This window comes from Pleurodeles waltl, chromosome 1_2, assembly GCF_031143425.1.
Source record: "Pleurodeles waltl isolate 20211129_DDA chromosome 1_2, aPleWal1.hap1.20221129, whole genome shotgun sequence".
NCBI classification, from domain to species: domain Eukaryota; kingdom Metazoa; phylum Chordata; class Amphibia; order Caudata; family Salamandridae; genus Pleurodeles; species Pleurodeles waltl.
This window is the reverse complement of record NC_090437.1, coordinates 312836543-312864361: the sequence shown is the minus strand read 5'-3', so window position 1 is coordinate 312864361 and position 27819 is coordinate 312836543. Positions and strand designations below refer to the sequence as shown.

The following is a 27819-nucleotide window of genomic DNA, read 5'->3' as shown; positions in this document are numbered from 1 at the left end:
CCGCAGCCCTGCGGTGCGAGGGGGCCCCGAGCTCCAGAGGGCCCCCTCATCATAGTACTCTGGCCTGGGACTTCCCGTGTGAGTTTAGAGAGGGGACCCCTCCCTGTACTTGCCGTGGTGCCCCCTCAAGTTTAGTTACTCCACTGCAGCCACTGGTTAACTTCTGTTTTTGCAGTTCTGGCTGGTGATTTTTGAAAATGGTGGGGCATGATACTTGCACTGAATAGTAGCGAGCAAGAAAATAAAACGAGTCTAACCTCTTCTATAGTAGGTTTGAAGCGGTGGGCGGAGGTTCTCCCTCGAGAAAACTTTGAAAAAACGTGCCAAATACTGCATTTTATTACACAATTCCCTCATAAATGTGCTAAAATGCACAATGTCAACATAAATTTGCTCTGAAAGGACACGCATTAAATGTTCAGGTCCTTCAATGGTATGCCAAGCCAATAAAGCCTGACATTCCCCAAGAGTTGACACATTTTTTTTCAAACTGTGCTATGGGGCATATGTGAAAAACGACCTACGTTGTGGTGCTAGGTCCAGCATTTTGTCATGGGTGTTCACGTTTGGCCAAAAATTACATACGATATGTCAAACAAACTGGTGTGGCCCAATTGAGTAAAGCTGTAATCGCCAAAATGGCATCAGTTAGCTAGAATAATGTATAACTTCCTGAACTGCCATTGATATATTGAGCACCTCTTGACAATTACTTCCACTCTACAAAAAAAGTGTTTTTTATAGCATCAACTTCTTGGCGATTCGAGGCTTTGAAAGTTATCTGTCCTCTATGTAGATGTGAAAATGCAGTCACAATGGCAATTGCAGTCCAGTTCATCAAACATGAACCAGATGAAACAGATGACTACACAGTCACCGATACTGCCTTTGTAAAATAAACATGTAAAATGTTAACGTGTCATAAACAAACTTTATGTGTTTCGATTACTAGTGCTATGGTAGTTAATGAGCCCTGCCAAACACGTGTCCATAGTGATTGGAATTTACCACAAGTGACAATTACAGAGTGGGATAAAGTCTGATGTCCCCAAGAAATTTCGGAGGGCAAATATTCTTAAAATTAACGGGTGGTTTGTGGGGGAGGAGGTCTTATAATTTGGCAACATGTTTTTTTGTTACAGAAAGTTCGAAATTAGCATGCTATGCCCCATTTTGTGCATTCAGTTTGTAATAGGCAATATTTATAGCACACTTTAAATTCCAAACCCTTGGGTATCGTTTTAAAAAAAAAATATCACACCCCTCACCTACGCGCTCCTAATAAAGCATTTAAAAATAATCTAGCTGGTTACTGCCGGTTAAATTAAATGGAAAAAAAAACAGTTACTTCACACTGTGATTTATTTTGCTTAAAAGAATCTCGAATTTGTGCTCTGTTTCACACCATTCTTCAAACAATAAATCTCATCTCATGTTCCAGGTGTTATAAATACACGGCAGTATAAATTTGCAGCAATTTTTTTAATCCAGTTCCGAAGTTTTTTCAAAACATACACGCCCTTTCTAAGAAAACGGCAATTTAAAATATAACTGGAATCCCTCTTCATCACACCTGCTGTGAAAAATAAAAGTATAATTAGAATGTTTTGTTAGTACTTCAGCAAACAAAATTTTAGCCCAACCATGAACTTGGTAACAAGTTTTGTTTATGTTATCATTATTATTATTTACCATAGATCCTCCAGTATCATTTAGTTAACATGGCCCCTAATTTGGGCCATGGCAACCTTTCCAGTTGTCCTCGTCCCATTCATTACAAGTGAGGTAATGACCACCTCCCAAGACAGAAACATATATATGGTTCCATTCCCAGCATTCGTCTGAAATATGAAACCATCATACACAAGATGAAGGCCGGGAATAAGGGAGGGAGGGAGGGCCACAATGAATGGGTCAAAGACAACTCGGACTAGGAGTTATAAAGATTACTCATAAGTAATTGGATATTACCCCCATGTCCCATTGTCCTCATCCCCTTCATTACTGGTGAGGAACATCAACACATGTTCACAGGCTTCATATAGAACAAACCAGATCGTAAACTGTAATGCACCGCAACACCATAATGGAATTTATTCTATATCTGAAGCATTTAATGCAACACAGAATTTAGCACACCAACACCAAATTGTGTATAATTATTCAAAAGATCCTGAAGTCTGCGGTGCTGACCAAAAGCATTGGGAGCCACCCAAGTGGCCATCCTACAAATCTCCAATATTGATACACCCCCAAGCTTGGCCCAAGATGCTCATACCCCTGTAAAAGTACAACCCTTCACCCAAGCAAGACGAGGAGTTCCAGGCAAGAACTATGTTAAGGAAATAGCTTGCTTAATCCATTGGGTGATGTCCGTCAGGGATGCTTTCTCCCCCTTATGTCAAATTCCAAAAGTAACAAAGAGGGAATCTGTTTTCCTGAAACATGAGGATCTTTTGAAACCCCTCTTAACATTTAAAAGATCCTACTGACAGTCAAGAGAAGAACCCAAAAATTCCTTAAGAGCAGAAAAACAATCTCCTTACTCGGAATAAAGAGACTATCTTTGGCACAAAAGAAGAGTCCAAAGTAAGAATAGCACCATCCTTAAAAAAGGAAAGAAAAGGCTCTCTTGCCATGGGAGCATTTAATTCACTAATTCCAAAGTTCAAAATTAAGAATTTAAAATCCACTTTAAATAAGGGTCCAAAGGGAGGAGAAGTGTCTGCACTGTCGTAATATGCACTGTAAACAATGTGCATTCCAAGGAGCCGAGGCCAATATCCTAGTACTGTTGCCACCGGTCAGCCAGGTAGGAACACATATTACAATGTTCCTGCTGTTCAGTCTGGCAGGAACATTGTAATACGCTCAGGGAGATGTCACCGCCAAGGTGGTGGCATACTCCCAGTGAGTTTGGCGGTCCTGCAGTGGGCCCCACGGCAGATAAGCTTAATGTATGGGTAGCGGCCAGAATTGAACAATTTGCTTCACTCAAATACAAGATGGACACCAGAACTAACGCATTTGTGCCCTGGTTCTCAGATGAGTTAAAAGATATCAGGCGGCAATGCTGGAGGCAAAAATGGAGGTGGAGGGTTCCCCTTACTCTAGAGGAGAAACGCAAACACAAAGAGCTAATTGCTACATACAAACACGCCATTCTGAGTGCTAAATCATCTTTTTATGGTAGTAAAATATGATCACCAGCAACACTCCCAAAAAACTCTTCAAGGTAGTGAAAGATCTTTCTACTCCCCACATCCAGCAATCATTTGAGAACTGACAAAGCGTCTGCAATAATGTTGCAACCTACTTGAGAGAGAAGATTTTGAAGATATTTTGGGATTTTAAAATGAATGAGGAAAGGCTTCCCATCACATAGGATGTGGGGATGCTCATTATTCAGGATTCCATCATAACTATGTCCACCTTTCGCACCATGTCATGCATGCAAGTAAAAAATCTGCTTATGCACCTGACATCAGGCTCTACAGTGAACCCCTGTGCCACCAAAGATTCACAACTTGTTCCACATTTGATCACTACTTTTTTGATAAAGGTCTACAAACAGATAATCTTTGTGGGAGCATTACTTCATCTCTGGAAGGAGGCAGTAGTTATTCCCCTTAAAAAGAGGTCTAATGATCTGTACTCCTACTTTACCAACACTGAGCATGAAGTGAGAATACTGTATTGGAATGGGGCTTCACCTTGCATCATCTACTCCAAATTGACACGGTCCTGGTATGATGGAGGCATTGCTCTCCCTGACATCCATAAATATTATTGGTCCGCACAATTGATGACGATCCATTACTGGATGCACATTCCACCAACTGAACCCGCTTACCGAATGGATAGGAGGGTTATGCACCCTAGGGGACGTCAGCGAGCCCTATATGGAAGGGCTCGCTTCACAGACTTTTAGGGCTGCACTGCTGTGTCACTTAAAATTTGTCACACTGCACTTAGGGCATTGGGATGTGCAGATAAAATTACACAGGCCACTCCACTCTGGGACACTGCCAGTTTGGGTACTCTGGGTGAGCAGCAAGGTTCTGACAAGAAGGACTTAATAGTCTTGTCGAAAGTGGGAGACCTCTGGGCCCATGGGGCAGTCATCTCTTTCCAAGACTCAAAAGCAAAATATAAACTGGTGACTTCTTAATATTACTGCTATCTACAAATCTGACATGCCCTATTCACTGCACTCCCAAGGGGTGCTCCAGGAGGCCTCCCCCCGAAGATAGATTCCTGGACAACTACATGTCCCGCAGGGCGACATCACTCACCTACCAAAAAATGATCAACAATTCCTCTGACACTCTGATTCACCTACGGGAGCAGTGGGAACGGGACCTGATGATATTGGAGGATGACGAGTGGCAGGAAGCACAGTCATCCCCTAGAGAAGTGTCTATACTCCTCCAGATTTAGGCTAGTGCAGCTTAAAATCCTACATGGGGCCTATGTTTTATGCATTATGTTGGTTAAAATGAACAGAGAAGTTCACAATCAGTGTCATAGGTGCTGTGGCTAGCCAGGTACCTTTATTCATATTTTTTGGAGCTGCCCAGTGTTGCAGAAATATTGGATGGCTGTGATTAATTGTATTAGTATGATGTGTCGACAGAATATGGAACTGGATGCAACTTGGTGCCTCCTAAAAGTGTGGGGCGAATCAGACCTGAACCACATGGGCCGCATCCGGATCACGAAGCGCAATATTGTTTGGCTTTAGGGGGCTGAGACACTACCACCACTAAAAGACTGGAAAAGTGATATAGATTGGTGCATGTTGGCGGAAAAGGTGGTCTATGAAGGAAGGGGGTGCCCATGCAAATGGATGAAAGTGTGGGGAAATTGGAATAAATACACAGGAAATCTGGGTAAAGCGATGACTGAACAGGGCTTGGACGCCATGGTGGGAAATTGAAGTGTTTTTTGGGAGGGAATGCGTGGGGGTCCGGACCAGAGGATGCTTAAAGATCCATTGAGTGATAGACTCTTCATCTCACTAGTCACGACCAACACGTTGTAGTGTATGATGCAGTACTTTGTTTTTATATGTTGTATGAAATTGAAACCAATAAAAATATTTGATAAAAAAAAGAAGCCTAATGGGGATCCATGTGACCTGCCTGCACCTGTTAAAATCTTTGAAAAATATATTGACCAGCTATTGGCTAAATTTATCACCACTCAGGACCTTCTAGACCTTTCACAGAATGGCTTCTCGAGTGTTCATAGAACCAAATCAGCCCTGGTTGCAGCAGCAGATTACATCCGTTGCCAGGTGGACCAGGGTGGCACTATCAGCTTGGTTATGCTGGATCTGTCAGTGCCATTTGATATGGTATCCCATCCCGCTTGCTGAAAAGATTGAGCCAGGCAGGGTTGAGGGATACTGCTCTGGATCTATTGGGTTCCTTTCTTACCAATTGAAGCCAGAGCGTCAGCTGCTGCAACTTCAGGGCAGAACCATTTCAGCTCACTTGTGGGGTACTGGAGGGATCTTCCCTCAGTCCCAACATGTTTAATTTCTAACATTGGGGATCCCTTAATACATTTAAATTTAATAAGCTGTAATCCCTGATTAGAAAGGGGTAGACCTGTAATGTTTAGTACTATGGAATTGTAATGACAAATCGTCTTTAATGGTAGTCTGATTTATTATTACCATTTTGTAAAAGCCACTTTTAGAAAGTTGGTATTTTCCTGCTGTTAAGCCCTGTGTACCTGCAGCCTGTCTCCAATACACATCTGGGGTGGGGGAGGGACAGCTGGACATGTGCATTACCTCTAGACAGCAACACACAAAAGGAGCTTAAATGTGTCTGATGGTCCATCAACATCCTGGTGGACTATCCTCGTGGGATGAGAGCGAGGAGTTGGACACAGCCTCACTCTTACACCTGAATAGGCTGTCTTCTGTCCACACACAAAGGGCTTAATGATGCTGTCTTATCACCCCAGTCAGCTTGGAGACAGGGCAAGGGAGGATGGGAATTCCTTGCATTTCGCAGCCACTGTCTAGAAGCTTCTCTCCCCTTCCAGAACAAGAGCACTAAAGAATAAATGCAGGACCTCAGACACCACCTCTTCAGTACACATCTGGACCTGTGGATACTCTGCCAGGAACAAGGACTGCTGTGCTGCCACAAGGATTACTACTCTGCTGGACCACTACTCTGGAAGAACTACTTTCTTGCTGTGCTGCCGTCCTTGCCTGAGTGAGAAGGGCTGGACCCACAACACTTGAACACAGAACCAGAGTGAATCCAAGGGCTTTCTGGCTTGCCTTCTGTTCTTCTGAAGTCTCAGGGACACAAAAGACTTTCAACTCACCAGCTACAGTACATGGACTCTGCTAACTGTGAGTCTTGCCCTGCCAAGTAGTGCCAATCCAGTCCTGGGTCCTTGAAAGTGTGTATAAAGTGCTGCTGCAGTAAGAATGGATACATCACCGCTGTTGCAAGAGACAAAACTGGTGCATCACCCCCGATGGGTGAATCGGAATTGGCGCATTGTCTCTACTGTGAGGGTCAACTCTGATGCATTGCCGCCACTGTAAGGACAGAACCACCACTGCATCGCCTTCAGAAGTACTGCATCGCAGAGTCACAGCATTGTCGTGGGCTGCATGGGGAAAATCAATGCATCTCCCCCGATGAATGGGTCGGCTCTGGCGCATCATCCTCGGAACCATCACGCCCTGGTATCACCGCATCACCGCTGCTGCGTTGGGAAAATCAACTCATCTACTCAACTGCATGGGGAAAATCGATGCAGCTCCTCTGCTGCGGGATCAACACTGGCGCATCCCCTCCCCTATTTCTTGCATCTTCATCAGCGCAACAAGGATCACAGTACTTTTGTTTAGAGGGCCTCACTGGTTCTCTGCAGCCTTCCCCCGCTCCATCATGGTCGGCCTGAACTCTTCACTTTGTCTCGGTTCAATACAACCAGATATCCCAAGTAAATTCTTAATGCTTCTAAGTGCTATTCTACTGATTATTCCTTAAAAATGCAGACCTCAAGATCTACTTATTGGATTGTGTTTTCTTTTTGCATGGTGTTTTCATCGTTATACTGTTTCAAGTGTTGCACATTGCCTCTTAAGTTAAGCCGGAGTGCTCTGTTCCAAGCTACCCAGGGGTGAGCACAGGTTAACTTAGGGTGTGTTTGTGACTTACCCTGACTAGGAATGTGGTTCATGCTTGGACAGCGTGCACACGTCTGCCAACCAGAAACCCAACTTCTAACAACCACAAAGAAAGGAACCTTCAAATGGCTTTTGTAATGCAGAGACCCTCAGAGGAAAATCAGTGTACCAAATTGTAAGACCACATTACGCCTGGCTGTTATACAGGCACCCCCAACCAAAGCAGATGCTCTGATGACATCAAAAGCAATGTCTGTCATGAACTCTGCAAAACAATCCAGAGAACCTTCCATAGTCTTGTATAAGTATTTGAAATCAGAAATGAAAGACTGAGAAACATAAGTCGCATAAGCACTATCACACAATGTCAAATGGGTACCAGAATAAACTTTCTTCAAAGCAGAACCAATGTTTTATCTGAGTCATGCTTAATAAAAGAATCATCCATTGAAGATGTTCTGCCCACCAAACTTGTCACAAAAGAGCCTATAGGGATGTTATCCGACAATGTTTTTTGCATGTCAGTAAGCAGATAAAGCTTAGCCACAAAACATGGTAGAATAATTTTATCTGGGTCTTTCCACTCCGTCATCAGTACTTCCATAACATCTGGATGAACAGGAAAGTCAATCTGGGAAAAGTTGTGAAACTGATGAAGAACATGAGCAGAGGAAGACTGTGTAACCTCCTCCTGCAAAAAACCCATATTCAGCTTAACATGGTTCAAAATGTTCATCAACATGTCCTTAGTGATATATCTGCCCTTCTGCTTCTCTAACATATTTGCCTCATCCTTAGAATCAGAGGAAACATCAGAATAAATCCACAGAGGGTTTATCAGGCATTAGATTCTTAACTAACGTAATTTCCAATAAAGTTTCCTTTGTGAGTTTGTTAGCCTATCATCATCCCCTTGCCTGGAACTCCTTTTCTTCACAGGGTAGGGGTAGAAGAGTCTGAAGACAAGGAAGACACAGCATGCGTCCTTTTCTTAGTATGCTTCCTTATTCTGCTCACCATCAACGATTAAGCCTAAATAAAGCCAAGAAGGTAGCAGGAACCGTTAGATCAGTTTCAGCTATCCAGACTTACCTTAGTTGCCATGCAGCACTTTATCTCCCATTCCATTCCTATGCAGAGAGTAAACATGATGCAATGCGCATGTACGAAGTGGATCTGCTTGAATCTGTCTGATCTGTGTGAATCATAGCCCTTCCACGCATGCATGACCTCCACTACTCCGCAAATATGTGTGTAATCCAGAAGAAAAAGAAAAAGCCCACACCACATTTAATTCCAGAACAAACAAGAGTGGGGGAACTGAGCAAAATAGAATCATTATATACAAACCAAGCAGGTATTGTGAATATGGTGAAATCCTTGATGGAGCCTGACAGCTCAGCCCAGCAGGAACCAACATCCGTATCCGCCTCAGTGTGACTAAAAAAGAAAGAGGAGGAATGCTGGGTTAGTACTACCTATTTAGGCTCCAGCCTGAGGGACAAGGGCAGTAATATACAGCATTAATATCTGTTTTTTTCTGTCTTGAGAGGTGGACATCACCTCACCAGTGATGTGGGGGCAAGTGAGAGGGTAATGACTCTTTTAATTGCATGTCCTTGTTCAATTGCCCTAAAGCCATGGAAGTAGCACACCTGTTTTTTGGGGGGAGAATGTAATCAATTTTTGGCAGTATTCATAATGCTTGCTTAATCGTACACTTTGATGTTGAGGAAATACATTTCTGAAGTGGAAGCAGTTAAGTGGAGACTAAAAAACAATGAGTTGAGTACCACCATTTTGCCGCACTCCAAAAAGCCAACCTCAAATTTGCTATGGTGCACCTTGGCGTTAATAGCCCTTCCTCTATTTGTAGACTCTCACTGCATTGTAAACAGTGTAGAGGTGTATTTCAATGCTGAAAAGCTTCTTTACAATTGCAGACAACCAGCTAATTAATTAACATAACAAGCCAAGCCTCTACATGCATGGCAGTAAATTTGCCCGCTGGTGATATTGTTGAGTTCCTTTTGGATGTCCTCTGCCGTTTGGGTGAATAAAGCACTGTTCTCTTCATCTTTTGTGTCAGTGATTGAAGATAGGTATTGGACTCTGCTTAGACTTGTGTTCCTTTTTGCTTCTATGAGACTAGAAGTGATAGCATCAGTCTAAGTATATAGCCCTATCTTCCATTAATCAGCCTAATACTTCCAGGATCCAACAACGGACAACTGGCATTTTCTCTTGCCTTGTATGTTTTGCTTCATTCAGGTTCTTCTATCAAGGCCAGGGTCACTGGAATGCTCGATTTGCTTATCTTATTCATACTCAAACCCATCCCATTGTGGCTATCCTGGGTTTCAACAAGTCTACATATTCATTGAGATCACATGTCCCTTCAGGTTGAGACGCTGATGTCTGTATGTACAAGAATGGACATAATCAGCTTTAGAGATGGTGATAGACTTTTGGAGCACATCTGTTCAGATCCAGTTTATTTTGGCATTGATCCAAGAGGAGAAAAATCTGTATTTACCAATTCAGCTATATTGTTATTCTCTCTCTCCTCATTTCATTTGCATGCTTGCAAACATACATATAATCCTGTCTCATATATACCTTATAATGACTTTGATTTTGGATCACAAGCCCACTAAAGGTTATTTTTCACCAATACTATATGACAGATGTACTGTTTGTGACTAAGTAATGAAAGATATTATCTGCTGGCATGGTTTGCGCTATCAAGCCTCCATTATGAATCCTTCAAGACCTCCCTAAACCTCTACAATCAGCTTCAAAGGGAAAAGAAGGGAGAGACTTAAGCGTCCTGCATCAAGTCCAGTCCCAACAACACCAAGGAACTCTTCAACATTGTCAGGGAGTTCTCCAACCCTGCAGTTGCTGAGAATAGCATCACTCCCTCACAGGAGCTCTGTAACAACCTTGCCATCTACTTCCAAACAAGATCTCCACCATCTACAAGAACTCTGAACCCCAACCTCAGGCCTCCTACTTTCTCAACATACACAGCCCCAACACTAATGGCGCAGAACTGCGACTAACCTCCTGAAACACCATCACCATCCAGGAAACAGCCACTCTCATGAACTCCATCCATACAGGAGCACTAAAGGACCCCTCACCACACCACAGCTTCAATCTCAGAAAAGATAAAAATCAGTGAAGAACTCACCTCCCTGCTCAACACCTCTGTAACCAAGGCCACATTCCGAGAAGGCTAGAAGCATGCCAAGACCAAACCCTGACTGAAAAAACCATCAGCCAACCCCAACCAACTTAAGAACTACCGACTGATCTCTTTGCTCCACTTCCCGGCCAAAGTATTAGAATAAGCCATAAACAAACAACTTTTTATCCACCTTGAGAAGCACTACCTTCTTGACTCCTCCCCATCTGGATTCAGCAGCAACCACAGCACCAAGATTGCTGGCATTGCATCTACAGACAACATCCAAGCTCTCCTCGATCAAGGAGTGATGGCGGCCCTGGTCCTCCTCGACCTCTCAGTGGCGTTCAAAACAGTATCCCATCACACACTGATCACCAGACTACACAACTTCGTTATCCAAGGGAATGCCCTCAGATGGATAGCCTCTTTCCTCACCGGAAGAACCCAGAAATTCCACCTACCTGTATTCACCTCTGAACCCAAGAAGGTCATCTGCGGGATCCCTCAGGTCTCATCCCTCAGCCCCACCCTCTTCAATACCTACATGACACTCTTGGCCAACATCATCAGAGCCTATGGACTCAATATCATCTCATACGCAGACAACACTCAACTTATCCTCTCCAGGGGCGCCACCACCACCATAGCCAGATTCCATAGTTGCATGATGAGCGTCACCAACTGGATGAAAGCAAATTGCCTGAAACCCAACACCGACAAAACAGTTCTGATCTTCGGCAAGAACTCCACCTCCTGGAATGATTCCTGGTGGCTCACAGAACTAGGATCAGCACCCTCCTCATCCAGTCACACCAAGAACCTCTGCATCATTCTCAACAGCAAACTGACTATGACATCCCAGGTCAACGCAGTGTGAGAGTGCTTCCTCACTCACGCATGCAATGAACCAGCATCAGATGCAACTTCACACAAGCCATCATCACAAGCAGGCTCGACTATGGCAAGTCCTTTACTATGGGATCTGCACACACCTCCTCAAGCACTACAGGTCACCCAGAATGCCACAGCTAGACTCATGCTCGACCTACCCTGCTGAACCCACATCTATCCCCACCTCATGGAACTTCACTGACTCCCAGTAAAGAAGAGATGCCAATTCAAACTACTGACCCACATTTACAAAGCCCTCACAACCTGAGACATCCCTACATCAACCAATGCCTGAATTTCCACCACCCGGCCAGACTACTCAGATCCGCCTCGCTCTCAATCGCCCACACTCTTTGCATCTAAGTAATCACCAGCGGAGGACGATCCTTTTTCTACCTTGCAGCCAAACCTTGGAACGATCTCCTGCTGCACACATCCTCATATCTACCAGAATTCCAAAAAGCACTCAAGACCTATCTCTTTGACCCAGCCTATCAATAACTGCAATGGCCCGGATAGACTTGCGGATGGTTAGCAGTGCTAGAAAAATCAACTGATTGATTTAAATAGTTTTGCAGTGACAATGACTAAAAACATATTCTTCACTAAACTTAATGCTATAGCTGAGTTTTCATTACAATAAGGTAGACTAACATTAACTCAACCATCTTTCTTTACTTGTTCTGTCTCTTCATGCCATTGGACAACTATGTGTGAACAGCGCCTACGTAAAATCAGCTGCTTCCCTCAGGCCCACCTCCCAATTATTAGAGCATCACAGTGGAAAACATGGACCTAACTACAATAGCCACCACCCACTCACATGGAACAATCCTACTTTCCATAAACACACACAATGGAATACACATATAAGTATAGAGACACACATTTTGCTACTCCTTGAAATACACCCATGCACTCAAACATACACAGACAGAAACACAGATCCTCAAATCACATACATACATGCATGTGCCTGCATACTCATAAACACAAGCACACACACACACCAACACCCACACACACCCACACTCATAAATGCACACACTAACCTAAAAGTATACACAGCACAAATCCAACCAGACATAAACCTTCACACACATGTAAAAACAAACACATCTGCCCCTTCACCTACAAATATAAAAACACACATCTATTCACACACCTGCAGTATGTCACAGCACTGACTCTTCAAGAATGTGATGCCAATGTGTCAACAATGTTTTGTTCATATTAGCTCATCCTGCTTAAACTGGGTGGTGCCCAGATATCTCCATTCAGACCTCATATCTAAGTTGGAATCACATTTCACAGAGGTTAATAAAAGTTATTGGTGAATCCGTTTTTCCAACCATATCACATCATCGCCCACAGTTAATTGTGGGGCAGATTCACAAAAGCTTTTATGAATACAAGAAGGAGCCCGTCAACTGACTGTCAGACCAGCCTTTCAAACACCATGAGATTATACCGTAGACCAGCCTGACGCTGATTACCTAGCAATTGTTGATTCCTTCTAGGAAGTAACTCACACTGGCGATGGGGATATCACATTTCTTTACCTTTTAACACCTGATCCATCACTGGGCACTATTTCTAAATCTGGGGTCCAATGAATTTTTCTTCTCTGTTCTGATGGGTGAGGATATAATGCATCAAATTATTCAAATTAATTACAGTGTAACTCTATGGTCACACATTCAATTCCAGAGACCAACTTATAGTTCAAAGGGCTTCATTTCAGACCCAAAGTCAAACTTACATATATGAGCCTCAAAATCACACTATGAATGTACAGAATAACCAAAGGAGAATCAAAATGTCGCACAATATGAAATTTAACTAACATGTAAAAGACCACTAATTCAATAGTGATAATGTAGAAAATAAGAAAAAACAATTGATGCATTGAGTTTGAATCCAGGTTTTCCTATCTAACCATTTGATCTAAAATCCTAACTAGGCTAATAATCTATTTCTTCAGCTAAGTAGTCAGTATGACAGACCTTCAGTAGAAGTTTCAATCAAGAGGGGTATGGCGGCATGCAGCCACATAGAAATTTAAGTTTTAAGGATGTATCTAAGTAAGGTCTGGTCTCAGCTAAATGCAAAAGGAATCTGAAGCTGACCGCTAAATAAACCACACTTGAATCTTGATTCTTCATGGGTGATCTCATAAGCAAATACATTTCCCAGTTGAAAAAGAAATCACAAATCATAAGTTGTTAATTGACATTTGAGCCTTCTGAAGTTTCAGTGTCGACCTTGGTAAACGCTCGCTCATGCTTTGGAATTCCACAAGAGTTACAGCTTCCAACCCAGGATACTCCTTTCAAAGCGTTCTTCTGGGCTTTTTTTATCTTCCCAAACAATGAGCTTCCTATTAACTAGGTCTCAGATCCTGACACCTGCAGCTTTGGGAAAACATTCAAAAAGCAAGTTTCACATTGAAGATTAGAACACTGAAAAATATATGGGCCTTAACTCTGGCCAAACTAATAAAGCATGAATACACTTCAGGTGAAATATAATGTTTATAAAGAATAACAGCAATTACTTCCTGCCATTCTGCAATGAGGGCCTAAATGTTTTATCAGGAAAAGAAACTGAGTATTCCTTTTATGTTTTGCTACTTTATAAAGGCGGAGAGCGTTTTCAACAGTGGAAGCATGAAGGTGCAGTAATTGTAACATTTCTTAAATATATAACTGAACAATACATATTCTTGTTGGGTTTCAAAGTTATTTTATCTAACTTGGAAGGGGTTTATGAGGAGACCTGCACAATTATTTGAGTCTCTGCAGACTTCTTGTCATTTATTGCTCCAAGAGGGTTACAGCAGTCTAAAACTTGGCCTTTCAGAGAAACAGTGATATGAAACATATGTAGTTCAACTGGGAGCTCGAAAATGTCAAACACATACTTCTGGGTGTTATTAAGACAATACATAAAAAAGAATAATAACATAATAAATCTTGTGCTTTCACGTAGCTTGCACAGCTAGTAAGAACAGATGAGAAAAGCATAATTTCAAAGGAAACACGAATACGTGTGAATAACTGCTCTTAGATTGAAACACAGAACACTTCTGCGCATTTTGGGCCTTTGAAAGAGTGGGTATACTTGTTACTTAAGAATGGAGCTAAGCTATTCTGCATTAGAACATACAATGTTTTGTTCAGTCTTTACTGGCCAATTAGCTTCGTGAGATAGGGTGTATTAACTGACAGTGATTAGCTGCTTTCCACAACTCTGAATCGTGTGATCTATTACACTAAAGTGACCAATCAAAACGCGAAACGTCCAATATTCTTTGTGTCTTTGTGTCACACCACACTGCTTACAAAACAACAGCTCTTAGCAATACCACATAGATTAGTTTTTTTTTTTTAACTAAAGCCTCCGAAGAATATTTTTTAAACTCTTCTGTTCCAGGATACCTTCTGAATGTTTTAGTCAAAACTCAAGACGAAATTATTACGTGATATTTGGTCATCGCCATCATTATATCCCTTCTCAGGTGGGGCACGGCACGCACAACGTGGGTAGCAGGTAATTACTGTACGATAATGTTGTCTGAAAGATTTTGGATCAAAAGGTGATAGTAAAATAGAAATTAGGGAAACAAAAAGATAATAACTGTGATTCTTGTATGATGAAACAATATTCGTTGTAAACAGAGCTTTTTCAAATATTATTATAGTCCTCGGAGAAGTCATACTTCAGCCTGCATCAGAAATCATTGTTTCCTTATAGGGAAATCTGGCAACTTCTCCTGGTGGACCCAGAGATTAATGCCTAGATTTGCTTTGTTAGCAATAAATAACTGCACAGATATGACAGCTATGTTAGCTGATTCTCTATACAATGCTAATCCTACCTGATGTAGGCGGGTGTATCAGTGAAAAACAACAATTGTTTGGTTATTGTTCAGAAAGGAAAGCACAAGTGTGGTTTGAGATTTTAGTATACAAAAAATCTGAGTATATGCAACAAAATCACAAGGCAAGAAAGATAATTTTGTGGTGGCACGAGGTATAATCCCTTCCCCCTGATATACCACTGCATAGATTTTCATTTTTGATTTGTGTTTTTGGATCACTAGAGAAGTAATTTAGCTTGGGTAGATATTGCTGATCCAGGCCAGATTTCTCTGGACAACATTCTTAAAAATGATGGATGTGTTCCAGTGATGATGTAATATTTCAGGAACCATGAAACCTATATACTTCAGTTTGGTGTCAAAACATAGGTTTTGGGGATCAAGTAGTTTTATAAAGACAGAAAATAACTCCTCAGAGCAACCCTTCCACCAGTTTCCAAAATTACAGCTATAATATAGGAAGAAGAGACATATCCAGAATTGAAACAAAAAATAATGGTTTTGAAACCTTTTATGTAAACACCAATGTTTATGATCTGAATATGAAAAAAATAATGTTTATCTCTCCTGTTTTTATTTTCATAATTCACTTTATTTATTTGTTCTGGCAATCACTCGTGGTACATTTGCAGAATGTTGAAGATTTGAGAAACGCATATTGACAGAGAAATCTTTTTGTAGCACAGGTTTTGCAAGTACATGTACATGTAAATTCTGTGGGTAGAGGCTTTAGAAGTTCCACAGGTTTTAGCACCCCATCAATATCTTCCTAACCAAGTTCACATGGATCTTTCTGTGCATATGCATGATCCAAAACATTTACGCAACTTTTGATCGAGTAGAACACTCTTTTATTGTGCCCACGCATAGACTATGATGTTGGTGAAAGGTTGCTTGGCGGTATTGATCTCTTGAACTCACTGTACCGAAGATCCTCAAATGTGTGACAGTCAGAACTCATTTTCCACGCACTGATCACTTATTTTTCTACGTCTTTAAAGTCACATTCTTCTGCTGTCTCAGCAAATTCTTTTAGAAACTTCACAGGTTCAGCACTTAAAGCTCCAAGCTTTGCTCCAATTTTGCTCATAGTGTCACCATCCATAAGAATATGTGCCTTGATAAGAACACTGGGCATCTCAGGGTCCCGCTTCTTGTCCAGAATATGAGGTAGGATTAAGTGTCTTTTCTCACCTGTTCCATAATGTATCGATAACTCTGACAATCCTTGACTGATGAACATTTCAACAAATCTAAGTAGCACAATAATAATATCTGTGTCATTTGACAGTACAATGACTCTATTGGAACCATTTCGAACAGCCCACTCAACATGTGGCACAACACAAAAGTCAGCTTCCTCCAATTTGCTGTTAAGTTCTTGAACAATATGACATGTACCTTTTGAATGTATATCTGCAGGCACCAACTCCTCATTGACAATCATTTCACTTGCAATAATTGAAAATTCAGTGTTCACTGAAGCATCAGCAATGTTTTGGCAAGTTAACATCTCCAAATTCATCCTGTTTGATATGTATGACCAGAATTCATCAAGTTGCACAGTTATAGGTGTAGAGTTTTTGATGCAGGCATGATCAACTGTTACACTTTTAGACATTCGTCTGATTCTCTCACATTCTTTTCAAAATAACTGTCAAAGACAACGTGCAGTTCTTGAAAAGTGCACACTGACTTTGATATCTGTAGAACAGTATGAATGACCTCTCTGAATTTTTGTCTGGATGAAATCTTGACCATTCACAGCTGTGACATATGGTCCACAACAACAGCAGTTTTCAATGGGGACACCATTTCAAATTGAAATTCTTCAGGTGAAAGTTTTTTACAACCTCTTGCATGAGTTTGTGCTTTACTGGTGTGGTTGCAGCATCGCCATCAAATAATGCATTTGTTGGAAGAAGACTATGCAACAGAATGTCCTTGATAAATTCATCCATTTCTTTTGCTACATCCATCTTTCTATGTGCTTGCGAAAGTTGTTTTCTTGTAACCTGTTTTATAGTGGTTGGTTGGACGAAACTCTTACTATGGCAATAAAAGCATAGACGTTTAGCTTTAGTGATTATCTCAAACAGCTTTTTCTCTTTCAATACAAATCTCTCCCGCTTCAGTTCTGCCTATAGTTTCAATCCATGTTCCAGGACATCTAGACGTGTCTTTATATCGTTATCCACATATTGTTTGGTCATGAAGTTGTGTAGTTGCACAAGCTCAGTCATTTCAAAGGGGGTGCCTTGCTGCTGCATGAAATAAAAAAGGCTGTCAACATGTTTATTAAAATGTTCCCCACTCTTTCCCACAAGATTGTGGTGAGGAACAGGCCCATTAATGTTGAATTTGTCACCTGGAAGAAAACATTGCAAATAGAAAGAACTTCATGGTAAACTAGCTGCCATTGGGCAACATATTCACTTTTACGTGTCTGACCAACAGTTCCCTTGGAGCTTTTCTGTGATCTCTGGATCGTCTATTCCAGTTTCATATCTGGAGCCACAGCATTGAACTCTCTGTATTTCACCACAAAATGTCTTTGGATTAATTTTCTGTCGAGGTATGTTTTTTCCACCTCTAGCTTCTTCACTCTTTTCAAATACCAGGACCCATATCTCAGGTAGTTTATGCAATTGAATTCAAGAAACATAGGGCCTGATTCTAACTTTGGAGGACGGTGTTAAACCGTCCCAAAAGTGGCGGATATACCACCTACCGTATTACGAGTTCCATAGGATATAATGGACTCGTAATACGGTAGGTGGTATATCCGCCACTTTTGGGACGGTTTAACACCGTCCTCCAAAGTTAGAATCAGGCCCATAGTAATTAGTGACTCCACAGTCTTCATGTGCAGCTCCCAATCACCATCCCAACCACCATGTACCATGTAGAGCTATCATGTGTAAAACATTTCCCCAGTTCTGATTTTTTTCTTCACATTCTTTGACAAATTCTACAAACTTGGTTTTCAGGTTTTCTGATTTTGAACTGAGTGTATTGAATATTGTCTGGCTTTGAAATATGTCTTTTAAATTAAGTATACCCTGTGCCTTGTTCACTTCTGAGATAAGATATGCAAAACCTAATCTGTCATTCTTGTTCCAGAGAGCATTTCAACACAATGTTTCGATAGCCTAAGATATGATAACTATACCTTGTAACGAACAAACATAATGAGTTCTGCTCAGTACTGACTGGGCAGTTTTGCTTCAAAACATTCCAGCCTCAATAAGTGCATCATCTATGCCACTTCCACTGAGATAATTTCCTGCACACCGCAACACAACTTTTGTAATGTGGAAAACGCCCATCATTGGATAAAGATCACCAAATTTTACTGGATTGCTCATAAAAATGTCAGCTACAATACGGAAAACACCTTCATCGCAGAAAATTGGCAGGATAGGCTGGTCTTCAAGCTGAGCAGCCACATTTTGGAATTTTTTTGGAGCTGTATATACTGTTGCATAGTTTGTGACTGGAGATAGTATTACTGGGAAAAAAGCCAACCCTCTTCAGTGGGACGGTATTCTGGGAGAGCAGAGCATGAATTCCAGCCCACAGATGAACTGGCTTTTTTTCATCCTTCAGTCCACACCAAATCAATTCAGTTAAACCAGCTTTGTGGACTGCAGCATCAGGTAGAAGAAGATCCATGTCCTCAGCCACTTTGAAACTTTCTGGTAGACTGGGACATGTTGATGGCTTGAGTGGGTTTTGCACACATTGGCAAGGCAGTTGGGTTATAGGTTTGCAGCTTCATTTGTTTATACATACAGCTGACATAACTTGTTTTCCAGCAGCTACTTAATCGGTACAGTCTTGAAAAAGCACCATGACAATATCATGTGTGGTGGATGTTCCAGACAAAGAAGATCTGTCTTCAAGATCAAAATTATCAAGAGCAGTAATTGTGAATCCTTTCCTGGTGAAGTAACTGGGAAGTGGTGTGCTGTCGGATTCACAAGATTTTACAGCATGAGCTGCTATTACGTTCCTGCTCTGTACTGTGTCATTAAAACTTGTTGCTACACCAATCATATTCATTTAAGTGATTAGCTGTCTACTTTTGCACTTGTCATAGATTGCATGGGCCGTCAACATGTGTAGTGCAGTTTTCTTTTTGCCGTGATGTAATTCATGAAACATGATTTGGAAAAGACAGTACATTTGCACAGCATAAGCCTGCCTGTTCATGGGATTGTCTTCCACTTCTTCGCTTAAATCCAATGTTGTTGGCTTCTGTTCTGAACTCAAAAACTTTAGTTTGTAACAGTTTTGCTTTGCTGGTAGTAAACAACGAAGGAAAAAATGTTAAGACAACATCAGGCGTTCTTGTTGACTCATAGGATTTTCAGAGCTCTGGGGCATCACAACATTTATTATTAAGTCCAAAATCAAAATCTTCCTCAATTTCTTCAAATGGTTTCTGTTGATTTTACTGCATCCTGTGATCTTATTTTGGCAGCAAAAACTTCAGGAGACAAATCAGCTTAGAACACCATAAGTGGCTCATTCTTTTTGTTGGCCTGACAAAAACAAATTCTATCATTGTACATTCTCACCAGAAAAATCTTAATTTCATTATTATGGATCAACACACTTTTATCAATGTTGACCATTATTTCTCTGATCTCACTGAGTGTGAACCCGTATCCAGCACTCAAGAATGACTTTAGAACTTAATTTGCTTTTTCAAAGAGTGCAAACAGAACTGAAGGATGGCAGTTACGCTGCTGCTGGGAGCTCATATTACAATCATATTTTCGAATATATGCCCTCATGCAGTTCAGGTGGCCATACAAATCCACTGTAAATACATTCACCTTGCTGTTTAGATTAGCTACTCGGCTGAAAATGTCATTTTGTAAGAAACTAGCTGCAGATAAAAACATGTTCACCCTTTGCGATTCACATACTCTGTACTTTGTTCTTTCGTCAATCCCTTTGGGCCTTTCTCTGGCTAAACCACAGATAAAACATTGAAGAGCCTCTGCTTTCTGATCAGTTGTTGGAGGTGGACAAGGGGTAGCCATCAACCATTAAGTGGATTGGCATTGGGCTTAGTTGTTGTTGCTTCCTCAGAAGACTCGGATTCTTGTTGTGATTCACTGGTTTCTGCTATTTTTGACAATTATTTTCACATTTTTTTCCCACTGTATGTGACTAATAGCACTTTTTGTTACAATGATAACATATTTGATCTTCTTCACTCCTCAGTTTCAATATTTTGTGAACTTTGTCTTGTCATATTTATGCAGCATCTAGAACACTCTTCTGTCCAGCCGCATTTGATGTTAGCTTTTCTTCCAGATTAGTTTGGCATATGACACATTTTTCTTTGTTGAATAAGTCCTTAGATTTTGAGGTTAGCAACATTCTGTCAGGAGGTAAAGATCCTCTGCTACCACATTCTTTACTCATGTTTACGAATTTGAATCAACGGAAAACCTGAAACAAAAAGAATATTAAAATAAATTACCAATATGATGGCTAAAACACATCATTATAGAGCGGCCATTTTGAAAAATGGCAGAAGGGTTGGTTTTAGGAGTTATTTTCTCTCTCTATTAGACTACTTGACCCCCAAAACCTCTGTTTCATGGTTACTGAAATATTACATCATCAGTGCAACACATTCACCATTTTTAAAAATGTCGTCCTGAGAAAATCGGCCGTTATCTGCAACTGGAGTACCACGCAGCTATATGTATAAATTGAAGATGACAGAGACAGTCTGGAGTCCCGGGGGGCTCCACAGGTGATAGGGGTCTTCTGTGACCTGAATGTATCCATGTGAATAAACTTCTGTCAGTTGGGAAGGTAGGACAAGAACCAGTGAAGGACATTGCCAGTGAATCCCATTGAAGGCTCCATGGTGTGTACGCGAGTACATAGATTCCCATGTTTAAATGTGTTTTGGAGTAGGAATATTCATAGCAGCTGCAGTGATCCTTTGGAATTTCCTATGTTTGAGAATATGAAAGGCACAAAGGCCCTCATTCTGACCTTGGCGGGCGGCGGAAGCCGCCCGCCAAAGTCCCGCCGTCAGGTTACCGTTCCGCGGTCGAAAGACCGCGGCGGTAATTCTGACTTTCCCGCTGGGCTGGCGGGCGGTCGCCTTCAGGCCGCCCGCCAGCCCAGCGGGAAAGAGGCTTCCACGATGAAGCCGGCTCGGAATCGAGCCGGCGGAGTGGAAGCTGTGCGACGGGTGCAGTTGCACCCGTCGCGTATTTCACTGTCTGCGCAGCAGACAGTGAAATACATTTAGGGGCCCTCTTACGGGGGCCCCTGCAATGCCCATGCCAGTGGCATGGGCACTGCAGGGGCCCCCAGGGGCCCCGCGACCCCCCCTACCGCCATCCGGATCCCGGCGGTCGGACCGCCGGGATCTGGATGGCGGTAGGGGGGGTCGGAATCCCCTCGGCGGCGCAGCAAGCTGCGCCGCCTTGGAGGATTCAATGGGGCGGCGGTACACTGGCGGGAGCCCGCCAGTGTTGCCGGTCCGACCGCGGCTTTACCGCCGCGGTCGGAATCCCCATTGGAGCACCGCCGGCCTGTCGGCGGTGCTCCCGCGGTCCTCCGCCCTGGCGGTCTTTGACCGCCAGGGTCAGAATGACCGCCAAAGTCTCTTATACTTTAGGAAACTGTTTAAAATGTGGCTATTTATCTACTAATTCAGTCCTGCTGTTCTCTGCACTATAGAGGCAGGGAAGTCAGAACCTTTCCAGGAAGAGCCGAGCCAGAGCCAAGCTAAGGGTCCGACTTGGCTTTAGGAGCCCAGGGAAGTTTTAAGGCATGGGAAAAATGGGCAATTGCCCAGAACCCTCACATTTCAAGGGGGCCCCTGGGAAAGTAAACTTTATACCTTTTTCATATAGCTTATCTCTGACTATTTCCATATTTTAGCCTCTGTCCTCCCTGCCTCCCTCTACCTCTGAGTCTCTTTCGCTCTTTGCTCAGTGGTATCTTAAGAATATTTTGGGGCCCTCGGAAGACATATTTCTACTGTTTTGTGTAAACCTAATTTCTGAAAATTTATTTGGCAACATCTGAGCTTCAATTAGCAGAAAATGGGCAGTTAAATTACAAACAGGAGGCCCCCAAAAAAGTCTTGTTCGGGCCCCCAAAAATCCTTAGACGACACTGTACACAAGCACAACTATTCAGGAGCATGCTGTACTCCAGCCTCTTAATGGCCATCATAATAATCTTCTGTTATCTGTTTGTCCCCTTTTTATTTTTATGTACCCAGGTACCTACTAGCAGAAGGGCAACATAACTTTCAGACTTCAAATCTGTTGTTTTCCTCTGCAAACATTTTTGGCCGAAATCTCTCTGCTGTTAAAAGTTATGACATCTCCGCACTTCTTTCATGAATGCTGCTACTGATCCTATTATAACATGGATGCAATTACTTTTTACCTTTCTCTTTTGATTGTTGAATTGGTAAAGCTTATAAGACCAGAGGTATGAATCCATTTACTGTTCGCAAGCCCTGCGGTATGGTAAATTGCAAGGTTTGTGACCAGAAAATGTGTTTTTAAAATGACTAAATTTAGTGATTCTGCAACATATCAGCCAATCACTGAATGGGTATACGAAAGCATTATGAATTACTATTTGTAAGGGGTGTGCTTAGGCCATCCCTTCTAATAGCAATTCCTTAGGGTATGTATTAATGTTTTGCAACTGAAATTCGGTTCCTTAACATTAATATATTGCCAATTACTGAAAGGTAGTGGTAGCCTGTCCGCAAAGGGGAAGGGCTTTCCTAAAGGACACTTTCTCCTTTGTGAATGGCAAAAAAATGTAAAATAGTTTTAAAGAATTTTCTCTTTTTTTTTTTAAACGATTTTCATTTTCTTTTAAGAAAAACGGCTGAACAAAAAAAGGATTGATTTATGCAAAACCAATCATGGTGGTCTGCTGACCCCAGCAGGCTACCATTCCTGTGATGGCAGTGAATCATAGTGTGTTGCGATTTGTGGCCTACCACATTAATATTCTTGAGGTAGGTCAAATTGCAACCCACTGCAACTCAGTATTTTGTGAACTGACCTATTAGTACACATGTCTGTTTGCAAATACCATAAGAGTCACAAAATGTTGGTGATCAAATTAGGACCACATTTTCCTAATCCTATTTTAGTACATCTGGCCTTTAACCTCTTGTTTTTAAGAATACAAAGTAAATTTATAAAATGATCTAGATGGCAGGCAGTAAAGACATAGGCTGAGGAGGTAAAAACATAGCCTTTGTAAAGCAGACAACACTGTCACTGAATGAGTGATATATGGTAAACTCAGTGGCAGCTGGTCTAACTGGGTGCAGTGGATGGAGCCCCTTGTCTTTCAGTCTGGCACTCAAGCAGCCTTTAGCTAAGCTTCAGGCCTAAACTCAGGTCATCACCTCAGCTAAAGACTGCGTTTCACATGTGCACCACATGTAACCGGAGGGCAACTGAGCCACTTCTCTCCTACCACATACAGTGTGCATGTTAAAAAACACAGTTTTATATGCACAAAGAATGGTGTAAGCATCAGCTCTTGCAAATGCAAAGACCTATAGCAGATTTCTCCCTTCTCTTTTGACTGGCTGAGAAAGGCTGTATTAGGGAAAGTACAGAGGCGGTGGAAATCTGGGTGGGGCAAGCAAAAGCTGTCAATCAAAAGAGATTCCACTTTTTCTCCCTTCCAAGCTGATTCTAAGGCTGAGAGCTCGAGCGAAGCTAAAAGCAGGACCACAGCTGGGAGCACATCAAGAGCATCAGTGGAGATGCCTGAAACGTTGAATAGTTAATTGATAGCACAGATTGTGGAGAAAGGAAAAGAGCGTGTCTGTCTGTGTGCATCTACGTATGTTTGTATTTGCACATTTGTGTATGTGTTCCTTTGTCTTTGAATGTATATCTGCGTGTTTCTTTCAGTGAATGAATGTCAACATGTGTTTTGAGAGTGGGAAGGGGGTGAGGGAGCTGTATATTTCCTGGCATAAAGATGGCCCTGCTAGAAGCTGCTCCCCTTCCTTAGCCTCTAATGGTGGCACTGGCTTAATGGTCTCCTCATTACATATTATGTGCATTATTGATATATCTGTGGATTTCTTATTATAATGGATGCTCTGTCCTAACGATGGGCCTCCTTGACATAATGAAGCCATTTCCTCCACAACTGTGTCTTCTTGATGAATTGGAGGCAATCAAGCATATTGCTGCTTTGTCTGGTGCCTGTGGAACCTTATGCTATATAATTATCCTTAGCTGTTGAGGAACATTGCAAGTGGAGATAACTAAGTGTTGAGTGTAAAGAAATGGCTCCCTGTTGCAGTTACCCCCCACTTTTTGCCTGATACTGATGCTGACTTGACTGAGAAGAGTGCTGGGACCCTGCTAACCAGGCCCCAGCACCAGTGTTCCTTCACCTAAAATGTACCATTGTATCCACAATTGGCACACCCTGGCATTCAGATAAGTCCCTTGTAACTGGTACTTCTAGTACCAAGGGCCCTGATGCCAAGGAAGGTCTCTAAGGGCTGCAGCATGTCTTATGCCACCCTAGAGACCCCTCACTCAGCACAGACACACTGCTTCCAAGCCCGTGTGTGCTGGTGAGAACAAAATGAGTAAGTCGACATGGCACTCCCCTCAGGGTGCCATGCCAGCCTCTCACTGCCTATGCAGTATAGGTAAGACACCCCTCTAGCAGGCCTTACAGCCCTAAGGCAGGGTGCACTATACCATAGGTGAGGGTACCAGTGCATGAGCATGGTACCCCTACAGTGTCTAAACAAAACCTTAGACATTGTAAGTGCAGGGTAGCCATAAGAGTATATGGTCTGGGAGTCTGTCAAACACGAACTCCACAGCACCATAATGGCTACACTGAAAACTGGGAAGTTTGGTATCAAACTTCTCAGCACAATAAATGCACACTGATGCCAGTGTACATTTTATTGTAAAATACACCACAGAGGGAACCTTAGAGGTGCCCCCTGAAACTTAACCGACTATCTGTGTAGGCTGACTAGTTCCAGCAGCCTGCCACACTAGAGACATGTTGCTGGCCCCATGGGGAGAGTGCCTTTGTCACTCTGAGGCCAGTAACAAAGCCTGCACTGGGTGGAGATGCTAACACCTCCCCCAGGCAGGAGCTGTAACACCTGGCGGTGAGCCTCAAAGGCTCACCCCTTTGTCACAGCTCAGCAGGGCACTCCAGCTTAGTGGAGTTGCCCGCCCCCTCCGGCCACGGCCCCCACTTTTGGCGGCAAGGCTGGAGGGAACAAAGAAAGCAACAAGGAGGAGTCACTGGCCAGTCAGGACAGCCCCTAAGGTGTCCTGTGCTGAGGTGACTCTAACTTTTAGAAATCCTCCATCTTGCAGATGGAGGATTCGCCCAATAGGGTTAGGATTGTGTCCCCCTCCCCTTGGGAGGAGGCACAAAGAGGGTGTACCCACCCTCAGGGCTAGTAGCCATTGGCTACTAACCCCCCAGACCTAAACACGCCCTTAAATTTAGTATTTAAGGGCTACCCTGAACCCTAGAAAATTAGCTTCCTGCAACAAGAAGAAGGACTGCCCAGCTGAAAACCCCTGCAGCGGAAGACCAGAAGACGACAACTGCCTTGGCTCCAGAAACTCACCGGCCTGTCTCCTGCCTTCCAAAGATCCTGCTCCAGCGACGCCTTCCGAAGGGACCAGCGACCTCGACATCCACTGAGGACTGCCCCTGCTTCGAAAAGACAAGAAACTCCCGAGGACAGCGGACCTGCTCCAAGAAAAGCTGCAACTTTGTTTCCAGCAACTTTAAAGAACCCTGCAAGCTCCCCGCAAGAAGCGTGAGACTTGCAACACTGCACCCGGCGACCTCGACTCGGCTGGTGGCGATCCGACACCTCAGGAGGGACCCCAGGACTACTCTGATTCTGTGAGTACCAAAACCTGTCCCCCCTGAGCCCCCACAGCGCCGCCTGCAGAGGGAATCCCGAGGCTTCCCCTGACCGCGACTCTTTGAACCTAAAGTCCCGACGCCTGGGAGAGACCCTGCACCCGCAGCCCCCAGGACCTGAAGGACCGGACTTTCACTGGAGAAGTGACCCCCAGGAGCCCCTCTCCCTTGCCCAAGTGGAGGTTTCCCCGAGGAACCCCCCCCTTGCCTGCCTGCAGCGCTGAAGCGATCCCGAGATCTCTCATAGACTAACATTGCGAACCCGACGCTTGTTTCTACACTGCACCCGGCCGCCCCCGCGCCGCTGAGGGTGAAATTTCTGTGTGGACCTGTGTCCCCCCCGGTGCCCTACAAAACCCCCCTGGTCTGCCCTCCGAAGACGCGGGTACTTACCTGCAAGCAGACCGGAACCGGGGCACCCCCTTCTCTCCATTCTAGCCTATGTGTTTTGGGCACCACTTGGAACTCTGCACCTGACCGGCCCTGAGCTGCTGGTGTGGTGACTTTGGGGTTGCTCTGAACCCCCAACGGTGGGCTACCTTGGACCAAGAACTGAACCCTGTAAGTGTCCTACTTACCTGGTAAAACTAACAAAAACTTACCTCCCCCAGGAACTGTGAAAATTGCACTAAGTGTCCACTTTTAAAACAGCTATTTGTCAATAACTTGAAAAGTATACATGCAATTTTGATGATTTGAAGTTCCTAAAAGTACTTACCTGCAATACCTTTCGAATGAGCTATTACATGTAGAATTTGAACCTGTGGTTCTTAAAATAAACTAAGAAAAGATATTTTTCTATATAAAAACCTATTGGCTGGATTTGTCTCTGAGTGTGTGTACCTCATTTATTGTCTATGTGTATGTACAACAAATGCTTAACACTACTCCTTGGATAAGCCTACTGCTCGACCACACTACCACAAAATAGAGCATTAGTATTATCTATTTTTACCACTATTTTGCCTCTAAGGGGAACCCTTGGACTCTGTGCATGCTATTCCTTACTTTGAAATAGCACATACAGAGCCAACTTCCTACATTGGTGGATCAGCGGTGGGGTACAAGACTTTGCATTTGCTGGACTACTCAGCCAATACCTGATCACACGACAAATTCCAAAATTGTCATTAGAAATTGATTTTTGCAATTTGAAAAGTTTTCTAAATTCTTAAAAGACCTGCTAGGGCCTTGTGTTAGATCCTGTTTAGCATTTCTTTTAGAGTTTAAAAGTTTGTAAAAGTTTGAATTAGATTCTAGAACCAGTTGTAGATTCTTAAAAAGTATTCCAACTTTTAGAAGCAAAATGTCTAGCACAGATGTGACTGTGGTGGAACTCGACACCACACCTTACCTCCATCTTAAGATGAGGGAGCTAAGGTCACTCTGTAAAATAAAGAAAATAACAATGGGCCCCAAACCTACCAAAATACAGCTCCAGGAGCTTTTGGCAGAGTTTGAAAAGGCCAACCCCTCTGAGGGTAGCAACTCAGAGGAAGAGGATAGTGACTTGGAGGAAAATTCCCCCCTACCAGTCCTATCTAGGGAGAACAGGGTCCCTCAAACCCTGACTCCAAAAATAATAGTCAGAGATGCTGGTTCCCTCACAGGAGAGACCAACACCTCTGAAATCACTGAGGATAACTCCAGTGAAGATGACCCCCTGTTAGCCAGGATGGTCAAAAGATTGGCTTTGGAAAAGCAGCTCCTAGCCATAGA

General features: G+C 42.9%; 1 long non-coding RNA gene across 1 annotated transcript in view; it reads right to left on the bottom strand.

Annotated features, from left to right (window-relative positions):
* Positions 1-1405: 1405 nt before the first annotated feature.
* The window catches only part of LOC138299979 (uncharacterized), a 116118-nt gene continuing 89704 nt past the window's right edge, over positions 1406-27819 (bottom strand). The window contains exons 2-4 of the long non-coding RNA XR_011204862.1: positions 8519-8608; positions 8261-8403; positions 1406-1576 (exon numbers count right to left, since the gene is read on the bottom strand). This is a non-coding gene — a long non-coding RNA (uncharacterized lncRNA). The remainder of the gene's footprint in view (positions 1577-8260; positions 8404-8518; positions 8609-27819) is intronic.